The sequence below is a fragment of the Ictidomys tridecemlineatus genome, chromosome Y (assembly GCF_052094955.1).
Source record: "Ictidomys tridecemlineatus isolate mIctTri1 chromosome Y, mIctTri1.hap1, whole genome shotgun sequence".
In the NCBI taxonomy this organism is placed as follows: Eukaryota; Metazoa; Chordata; class Mammalia; order Rodentia; family Sciuridae; genus Ictidomys; species Ictidomys tridecemlineatus.
The window spans coordinates 29,100,869-29,111,650 of record NC_135494.1 but is presented as its reverse complement, the minus strand read 5'-3'; the positions used below and the strand labels follow the sequence as shown (position 1 = coordinate 29,111,650).

General features: G+C 46.6%; 1 pseudogene; it reads left to right on the top strand.

The window, feature by feature from the left end:
* The first annotated feature begins 4,760 nt into the window (after positions 1-4,760).
* LOC144371876 (E3 ubiquitin-protein ligase RNF152-like) lies at positions 4,761-5,387 on the top strand (annotated as a pseudogene).
* Positions 5,388-10,782: the final 5,395 nt, after the last annotated feature.

Genomic DNA, 10,782 nt, shown 5'->3' with positions numbered 1-10,782 from the left:
CTTGGGCCATTTCAGCCCACTGGCTGATCAGTTCAGCAGAAGTTTAGATCCAGTTAAGAGAAACCCTGAGGACCTGCACATGATACAGGGCCCACAGTAGCCCAAGTTCATTCACTCATGGTGAAACTGGAGCCAGAGCTCAGGTTCTGCCCAGGACTGCCTCCGTCCTCTGGCAGCTCCCTCCAGAGCTCAGGTTGGCACAAGGACAGACTGCGCACTGAAAGACACTTGCTGGTGGCCAATCCTGGCAGATCAACCTCGACAACCTTAGTGGTAGATGGAGCCCAGAGTTGGTCCTCGTCATTCCAGCCACCAGCAGACACCCTGTGCAATCTGAGGCTTTCACGAGATAAGCCTTGCAGATATGCACAGAAGCTGGGGCACAGGGTAGCCCTTGGAACATATAGTGACTGTGATACCTACATCTGAGCTCAGGCTTGGCCCAGGTCCAACTCTGCCAACAGGCAGACCCTTGAAGGAGCCCATAAACAGACCATGTGTGCCTCCCTTACCTGGCAGGAGACCTGCCAGAGCTCCAACTCTGCTCTGATCCAACTTGAAGACCTGGAAAAAGATTGAGCCCTTGCCCAGGGTAGCCCAAGTTCATCATCCAGTCACCATGAGACTGACAGTGGAACTCAAAAACACCCAGGACTGAGTATGTTCACTGGCAGACAGTCACTGAAGTTCAGCCACAGCCCAGATAAAACTTGCTGACAGGTGTGGGAGCCTTGCCCAAGTTAGATCTAGGACCATCTGCCACAACAGGCCCTAAGCAGAGCTCAGACCAGACACAGGACCATCTCCCCACCACAGGCAGACCCCTGCTGGAGCTCATACATCACTCAGATTGGCCTCGCTGACATGCACGAAAGCCCAGGCAAGGGGAGGCCTGGTTCCATGCTGTCACCAACAGAACCCCTTCAAAGCTCCAGCTCTGCCCAGATCTAACTTGACCATCTGGCAGGAGTCATAACCCCAGCCCAAGGTAGCCCAAGTCCATCTAGTCACAGTGAGACTGGCACAGAGCTCAGGCTCTGCCCACAACTGACTCCAACCACTGACAGACAGTTGCAGAAGTTCACCCCAGCCCAGATCATCCTCACTGACAGGCTAGGGAGCCTGGCCCAAGGTAGGCCTGGGACTAATTACCAAAAGCAGGCCATAACAGACACAGGACAGTCCCCAAACAGAGGCAGACCCCTGCCTGAACACATTTGGGGCAGAGATCCCCGTCACAGATCCACTCGTTATCCCTGGCAAGGGTAGATCCTATTTCATCGTGCCTCCAGCAGACCACCCCGCCCCCCGCCCCCCCCACACACACACACCAGATCTCAGGCCCCAATCAGATAAGACTTCCAGATGTGCACAGGAGCCCAGGCACATTTTAGCCCTGGAAACATATGGCCACTGCCATACCTCCAACAGAACTTTAGGATAGTTCCATAACTGACTCCGCCCACAGGCAAGCAACCCTCCAGAGCTCAGTCCAAGCCTAGGTCCACTTCAACTAGGTGCCCTGGAGCTGGGGGCATTCCATTCCTCCACCAGCTGACACCTACTGCAGCTCAAGCTCCACCCAGTTCCACATCCCAAGGCAGACCAGGTTTCATCCCACCACCTGAAGAACACTACCAGAGCTCCAGGTCTGTCCAGATCCATGTTGTCGACTTGGAAGGAGATGGAGCCCTAGCCCAGGGTAGCCAAAGTCCATGCAGTCACCATGAGACGTGAACCTGAGCTCCACCCATGACTGACTTTGCCCACTGACAGGCATTTGCTGATGTTAAGCCCCAGCCCAGATCAGCCTCTCTGGCAGGAGCTGGACTACGGAAGGCCTGGGAACAATTGCCAGGAGCAGGCCCCAAGCAGAGCTTAAGCAAGATACTTCCCAGACTTGCCTCACCAACTTCAGGATAGCCTGAATCCATCCAGTCACCAGGAGACTTGTGCTGTAGTCTAGGCTGCCCCAGGACTGCTTCCATCCACCAGTATCTCTGCAGGAGCTCAGGTTTGGCCAGGAGGAAGTCTGTCTACTGGCACACACCCACCAGTCTCAAGAGCCTAAGCAGAAGCAGAAACCCAATGTAGACCCGGGTCCCTCCCACCACCAGCAGACCCCTGGGACCTGCTCTGCTCACCTCCAGACACTCACTGGGTCTCAGACCAGACCTTGACTAGCATTAAGGACCTGAGCAAGAGTGGGAGCAAAGGATAAGCCCTGGTTCTTGCTGCCACTTACAGACCCCCACCTAAGTTCAGACTCCACCCAGATCTGCCTTGCAGGCCTGCATGGCAACCTGGGCCCAGGAGAGCCCAGCGTCCAAACCGCCACCATGAGACTCCCACCAAACCACAGGCTTAACCTTGGCCTGCCTCCACTTACCAACAGCTCCCTCCAGAATTCAGGCATGGCCCAGGACTGCCTCTGTCCACCGCCAGACACCCAAAGGGGCTCAGCCCAGGCCCACAACAGCCTTGACAAACTGAATGGGAGCCAGAATGCAGCCAGGGTAAACACGAGTCATTCCTGCCACTGGCAGACCCTGCAGAATCTTAGGATCGCCCCAGACCTGCCTTGCCAATGAGCACAGTAGCCCAGGCACAGGGTAGGCCCCAGTTCATTCTGCCACTGCCAAACCCCCACCAGAGCTCAGGCTCGGCCAAGGACTGACTCTGACCACTGGCAGACCCACTCTGGAGCTCACAGGAGGCCCAGATATGCCTCATTGACCTCGGCAAAAGCCAGAACCCACATTAGGCTAGGTTCCATCCCACCAGCCAAGAGAGCCACACTGGAGTTCAAGCTCTATTCACATAGGCCTTTCCGACATGCACCGGAGCCCAGGCACAGGGTAGCCCCTGTTCCATCCCACCAGCACCAGACCCCCTACTGGAGCTCAAGCTCAGCTCAGGACTGAATCCACCCAGTAGCAAACCCCTCTGAAACTTAGGCTCAGCCCAGATCAGACTGCCCCACCTGCATGAGAGGTGAAGCCCAAAGTAGCGCATCTGCATCAAGTCACAGCAGACCCCCTCAGGATCTCAGGCTCAGCCAGGACTGACTCCACCCACCTGCAGACACCTGACAGAGTTCAGCCCCAGCCCAGGTCAGACTCACTGACAAGACTGGGACCCTGGCCAAGGTAGGCTTGGCTCCATCCTGCCACAAGCCAACCCCCACCAGAGCTCATGACAGAGCCAGGAACACCTCCTCCCACAGGCTCAGCTCAGATCAGCCTAATCCACTCTATGGGAGCCTGAGCAAGGATAGGCACAGTTTCATCCATCTACTGTCCGACCTCTGCTGAAGATTAGACTCAGGATTAGACCACCTCCACATTTCTGTCACATGCCTGCCAGAGCTCAGGCCTGGGCCAGGACTGCCTCTGCTCACTAGCAGACACCTGCTGGAGCTTGGACTCAGCGCAGTTTATCATATTACACCTGAAGGAGTACAGAACCAGGGTAGGCCTGGGTTCATCCTGCAACTTCTAGTTAGCCACTGGAGCTTTGGCTTGGCTCAGGATTGCCTCCTCTACCTGTGCAGGAACCCTAGTAAGGGTAGGACTGGTTCCATCCCTACCACCAGCACACCTCCAATGGAGCTCAAGCTCTGCCCTGGTTGTACCTGCCATAACCTGACATCTGTGGTTTTTAGGCTTGGAGAAGGACTGCCTCCTCTCATCACCAGACTTCTTTGGGAGCTCAGGATTTTTCCAGATCTGCCAAGACAATCTGTAGTGGAGTTCGGGAACACTGTAGTCCAAGGTGGATCCAGCCACCAGCATGCCTGCCAGAGCTCAACGTTGGCCCACAGCTCAGTATAAGCCTGGGTTCATCGCTACACCAACTGACCCCAGTATGAGCCCAAGCTCTGCCCAGAAAAGCATCTGTCCACAGGGAGACAATTTTGGAGTGGTGGGAAAAAAAATTGACTTAAGTTGGAAATTTCAAAGAAGTACCAGAATTCCCAAACTGGCAAAGAGATCTCTGCAAGAGACAAAACTTTTGCCAGTTACTAGAAAAACCGTATTTTGGTGCTGTTACTATGGGTGTCTGCAAAGCTCACAAGAGCTTAATTACATACAGGACTCATATGAGTCAATTAAGAAAAACACAGACGACAATAAAAATCGAAAAAGCTTAATATAGGCTGTTTATAAAAGATGACATACCAAAAATTGAGATGATTTTCCATGCCAACAATACAGTGTTCCAAAGAAAATAAAAAGTACATGTGTATTTTTCTCTATCAAATACAAAGATAGAATGAGAAACATAAAGTCAACAGTGTTGGAAAATATAATTCTCATGTTCTTTTAATTGCAACACAAAATTGTCATAACTCTTGTGCAGAAAAGTTTCAGAAAATAGGCGGCGGTGTCTGACCAGGGACACGGAGGGCGGCCAGGCAGGTGGGCCGCCACCCGAAGGGCAGGGTGGAGAGCTGGGCTGCAGGCGCCTTGGCTGCGCTGCCGGCGCCGCCCCGCAGCCCGCAGCAGGAGGAGCAGGAGGCCGCCGGCCAGCGGCTTGAGTCTGGTTTAGCAGGGCAGGCGCGCGGGGACCACCCAGCGATCCTGCCGCCGCCAGTGTAGCGAGCACCATAGCGCGCTGTGGAGAAAGAATTTAACACGCCCACGAATGTTAGATGTCTGTGAGCTCCCTCGGCGGCACTGGAAAGGCAGATTGGAGGGCTGTGAGTACTGGCTCCTTGCCCTTAGTCTTGGCGCTGCCCCTGCTGCTCAGGGTCCACCATGGAGACGCTGTCCCAGGATTCTCTGCTGGAATGTCAGATCTGCTTCAACTAGTACAGACCCCTGCGGAGGCCCAAACTGCTGGATTGCAAACACACCTGTTGTTAGGTGTGCCTCCAGCTGATGAGGACGAGCCAGAAGGACGTGAAGTGCCCCTGGTGCCGCAGCATCACCAAGCTGCCCCCTAGCTTTTCCTGTCGCAGCTGCCGGATGACCCCGAGGTCATGGCGGTCAACGCCATTCCGCACACCTCCAAGCACTCGCCGGTCGATGAAACTTCCTAGCAATGGGTGCTACATGCTGCCCTTGCCCATCTCCAAGGAGGGCCCACTGCTGCCTGGAGTCATGGGCTGCCGCCTGCTCCCCGGGAACCAGCAGAAGTCCATCACGGTGGTGACCATCCCTGAGGAACAGTAGCGGCTGCAAGGCGGGGCTCCTCAGGAGGTGTGGCCTAGGAGCTGGACAGGCGGGGCGTGGTTCCTCCTGGGCATCATGCTCCACAACATGTCTTGCATTTCTAAGCGCTTCACTTTGATATCCTGTGGCTGAGGCGGGGTGCAGGGAAGGCTCTTGTGGGTGCCAGCTTAGGGGTTGAGTAGGTGTTGGTGACGGGATCCAAGCGAGATGATGGGGGGCGACACTGACCATTTGATGTTGAGTGCTGGCCTCTGGGTTGCCACTAGATTCACCTGAAAACAGATGCCAAGGGAGGAAGGTGAGGTCTCTATAAGATGCCAGGTGAATTGTTCTGAGTGTGGATGGCAACAGCTTTGAAGATGAGTGCATGCATCCTCATAATCATGAACTAAATGAGCTGTGACTTAAGAGTTTTCAAGATCATGTTATGAGATAGACATACTCTACTTAGACCTTAAACCATACATGTGCATACCATGTGATCTTTAAATGCGGTAAATGAAAATAAAGATGCTGAGTATACAAGTAGAATTAAACCTTGAATCCATGTAAAAATTCAGAGAAGAAATAACACTGCAGGCTTCTATGCTTTTTTTTTTAATGGAACCCAGTCTTCATTTAGTTGTTAAGATTTACACACACACACACACACACACACACACACAGACACACACACACACATTTTGAATAGAACCTCAAATCAAAATAAGTGAAATGGACAGTCTTTTTTTTTTTTTTGAGGAAATATTTGAACAAGTGTCTCCAATGTGTTGTGTTTTGTTATGTACCTTCATTTTTCTTCACTTGTGATTAGAGCTTGCTACATGTTTATTAAGCTGAAAGCCCAACAGAGAAGCAATAAACCAAGAAATAATGAGAAATGCCTAATCCCACAGGAAATATGTATGCCAGTTTTTCTCAAGCCATCTCACAAAATAAGAATTTAAAATGTAAAAAAAAAAAGAAAAAAAAAGAAAAGTTTCAGAAAATATGCCAAAATTTAAAATGAATGCCTACCCATAGCTCAAGAATTTCAGTCTAAATAGCTTATATATTGTTATTGTGGCAAAGTTCTAAATTTTGCCATGAAATTGTTCATTGTAATCATTTTACAGTCATATATACAATACATTTTATTCTAGATTTTTTTTGGTGTATTTGGATACAATGCCTTTATTTTATCTATTTTTATGTTGTGTTGAGGATGTAACCCAAGACCTTGCATGTGTTAGGCAAGCAATATAGCACTGAGCTACAGCCATAGCCCCTCTAGATTTTTTTATTTCTTTAAAAATACTTTTAAATATCTGTATACATATTCCTATATAATTATATCTCAGACTCGTTTTTAAAAAATGTTAAAACATGGGCTGGGCCTGAGGCTCAGGTAGCATTTCTGAGGCACTGGGTTTGATTCTCTTAACAACATATAAATAAATAAAATAAAGATCTATCAACAACTAAGAAATTGGTTTTATAAAAAGAATTTAGATCGTGATTTTTTAAAAGAAAAAAGTTAACTGTTTCAGTTGTACAAGTTCATGTTCATGATATGAGACAAGTAATGTTATTTTTTAAAAAAGAGTATGGTTCTGTGTCGCCAAATAGAATCACATTATTATACAGCAATCACCATCATTTGTCCATCCTTAGTACTATACTACTCACCAATTCAACCTGTCCCCATTAAATACTAAATTGTAATTTTTCCCTGTTTCTAACCCCAGTGACAACAGTTCTACTTTCTGTCTCTATGAATTTGATTATTTCAAAAATTCATTTTAACACCACAAATGTACAACAGCAATGTGTGCGGGTGTATGTGTGTACATGTACATGCACACACACAACTCCATATACATACAAAATATGCATTAGTAACATACTTTGCTTTCTTGCTTTCCACATTTATGTTTATAAATCCTCCAAGATTGTGTAAATATTCATTTATTTTCTCCCAGGACTTTGATGACTTATACATTTAATTCATCAAAGCATTTAGAGTTTATTTTAATGTACATTATCAGATAGAAATTGGATTTCATATCTACATCATTAGGCATATTCAAAATTTACTGAGTAATCTGTCTTTCTCCAAATAATGGAAATGTGACCTTTGTGACATTATGAAGACTTTTATCTGTGCAAGTCTTTTACTGATCTTTCTTTTGAGTTCTGCCACTCTTCCCAGTTCTCACACTTCAGATATTACAACTCTCTGTTTAAAATTAGATTTGGTGCTAAATCCATGATTTATGTTACTTTTCAAAAATGTTATTTTAAGCTGTGCATAATGGTGTATGCCTGTAATCCCAGTTGCTGGAGGGGCTGAGGCAGGAGGATTTAGAGTTCAAAGCCAGCCTCAGGAACTGTGAGGCACATAGCAACTTAGTAAGACCCTGTCTTCAAATAAAATACAAAATAGGGCTGGTGATGTGGCTCAGTGGTTGAGTGTCTCTGAGTTCAATCCCTGGTATGAAATAAAAAATTTAATCTCTCTCTCTCTCTCTCTCTCTCTCTCTCTCTCTCTCTCTCTCTCTCTCTCTCTCTCACACACACACACACACACACACACACACACACACAAATATATATATATCACAAACACAAACTTTAATTACTTAATTTATCAAAATGACTTTAGGCCTTTTTTTCTCTCACATGATACTTTACTTAAAAATAATACTTTATACATATTGAGAGGGGGAAAAATATACAGTTGGTGAACACAGGCCTCCCTCTCAAGAAATATATTTTACCTATTAAATGTGATTCTTATTTTCATAGTTTTACTTATGAGGACACAAATGATTCATAAGAACAACATCTGAGTTCTGCATATAAGTATTTAAATAGGACTTCCTTTCTAAGTTCCACCAATTTATGTATGTATGTATGTATGTATGTATGTATGTATGTATTTACATTGGGTATTGAATCCTGGGGAACTTAACCACTGAACTACATTTCTGGCCTTTTTTTTTACTTTATTTATAATCAGGGTCTCATTGAGTTGCTTATGACCTTGCTAATTTGCTAAGGCTGGCTTTAAACTTGTAATCCTCTTGCCTCAGCCTCCATGTGACAGTTCATCATGTTCAATCACTTTGTTCTTCTTTTAAAGAAAATATTTTAAAGTTGTTGATGACCTTTATTTTATTTAATAGTATGTGGTGTTGAGAATCAAACCTAGTTTCTCATGGATGCCAGGCAAGTGCACTACCACTGATCAAAAACACCAGCCCCTCAAGCACTTTATTCTTAACACACAAGACACATTAATTTGTGTATCTGTGTGCTCCTGTCATCTTTGTCTTCATTCCAGAATCAACACCAAGTCTGGTGGAGTAATCTCTTTCTAAATGTCCTGCCTTTCCTTAAACTCCTAGGGATCCATTACTGTCCTCCTGTTCCTGTGACTGTTTTACTGGTGAAGTGAGCCCCACCATACCTGTGGGCTTCTGCACACCATCACAAGATCTGACACTTGTAGTTGATTCTCTGGGGTTTTCAGAGTACAGTGATGATCTGCTGATTCCCTGCCATGATCCTGAGCTGGAATCTCGAGTTTGGTAGTGCAGCACCCTTGCCATTCTTCCTGTGCTGAGGAATCATCAGGGATATTCAGTAGAGAAAAACAGATGAGTAGCCAAGCAATTTACCAATTACACCACAGTGCAGAGAACCTTAAACACAGTGTGAACACCACAGTTCTGGGCTCTGGGGACACTGAGCATTATCCCTGGTCTCATGGAATCCAGATGACCCCATTACAGAAGAAATGGCAGGCACTAGAGCTCTGAAGCAGCAGGGAAGCTGGCAGGGTCCTGCAGGCTCCCAAGGCAATCTGTGGGATGGGTAGTTTCCAGAGGGCCTTGTGAGCCATTGTAGGGCTTTGAGTTTTACTTGGAGCAAGATGGAAACTCATTGGAAAATTTCACGTTATAGGGTGCCATGATCTGTTTCCTTTTTTCCGTAGTATTAAAAATTAGTTTATTCTAGCCACATGTTGAAAAAAGTCCTAATAGCTGATCTACTTTTAAATGTTTTTCATTTGTTTTAATTAGTTATATGTGACAGTAGAATGCATTGATGCACTTTGATATATTATACATAAATTGGGTTAGTATTTAAAAGGCTGATGGTTAAGGAGAAGAGTGAGGGTGTCTATCCAGGCCTTAGGAGTGCCAGAAGGAGGTTTGCATACCATTGTGGAGGCAGGGGTTAGGGCTATAGTAGTAGATTGTCCATAGGGTTATGTCTTCATGTGTCACTAAGGCAGAGCCAGAAGATGGAGACACATGGAACGGACCTCATAACTTTGTTCCCTTGGGATTAGGGACATTCCCACTAAGATCATTGTGTGGATTTTTATGCTGAAAAAGGAGGAGGCAATCACCAGCGTGTTCAGACCAATAAGGCAAAGAGATCTGAAGGCATGTGGACCCCCAGAAATGGGGGTTCTGCACTCTCTGTCCCAGTTGATAGCCACACTGTGTGTGTGGAGCAGAGGAAACACGGACCCTCTGTACTTACAAACATGTCAACACAATCACACACTCTTACATACATACACTTGTACACATGCATAGCAAAAAAAAAACATTACGAACACACTCACACATACACACCTTCCACACATACGTATGTTCATCCTCATGCATGCATAACACACAAAAGAAGCATAAGCACACAAAGGTGCCACTCATTCACTACATTGTCCTGAGAAAAGACAGTATAATTCCACCCCACAAATAAATGTCCTTCACCACACACTCACCACACACATAGCCCATAAGCACACGTGCACAGGACACACTGGCTTCTCAGCAGTGCAGAAAACACATACACCCTTTGGTCCTTTCTGAATATAAACACATGCTCGCTCATCTGTTTTCATCTATGGAGAATTTGAGCTGCTGGTGACTTGATGCAGTGCAGCTGTAAGGTGCCCTGGGTGCCAGAGGATGCAGCATCACAGATGCAGGAGCTGAGGAGGGCTATGGGGAGAAAGCAGAGGGAAACCTGAACCTGAAGGATGACAAGAAATCCATTCATGAATAGGCACGAAGAGTATTTGTTTATTAATTTTGCTGTAAGTGATGACTTTATTTGCTTGTTTTTGAATTATACTTTTGCTCCAGGGAATCCCAGCTCACCTAATGCACAAGTTTTGTTTCTTCAAAGCTTCTTCTCTAAGGACTTGAATAAGGTATGACATATACCTGTTCCCATAGAGAGTAACTGCAGAGTCTTTAAGTGCCTACACAGCCCATCCTGTGCTCTGAGGGATGTGAAGTGCCTGGCTTCTTACATGATGAGCTGATTTAACCATTCTCAAGCAGGTAGTATCTTATTCCCCTTCACAAGAAGGTGAGATTGCTCTTCTTTCACCTGGGAAGTGGTTTTTAATAAGACAGAACCAAGCTTCCAAAACCTATTGGTGACATTAAAGCTGTGGACAAGGCAGAGGGAGGGGGATGAAGAGGAGGAGTATAGAGAGAGAGAAGGGAGAGATGAAAGGGGGGGAGCTTAACATAGGAATTGAAAAGCAAAGACTGGACACCCTAAAGGTCAATTGCCTGTGGACACTGAACCTAAGTGT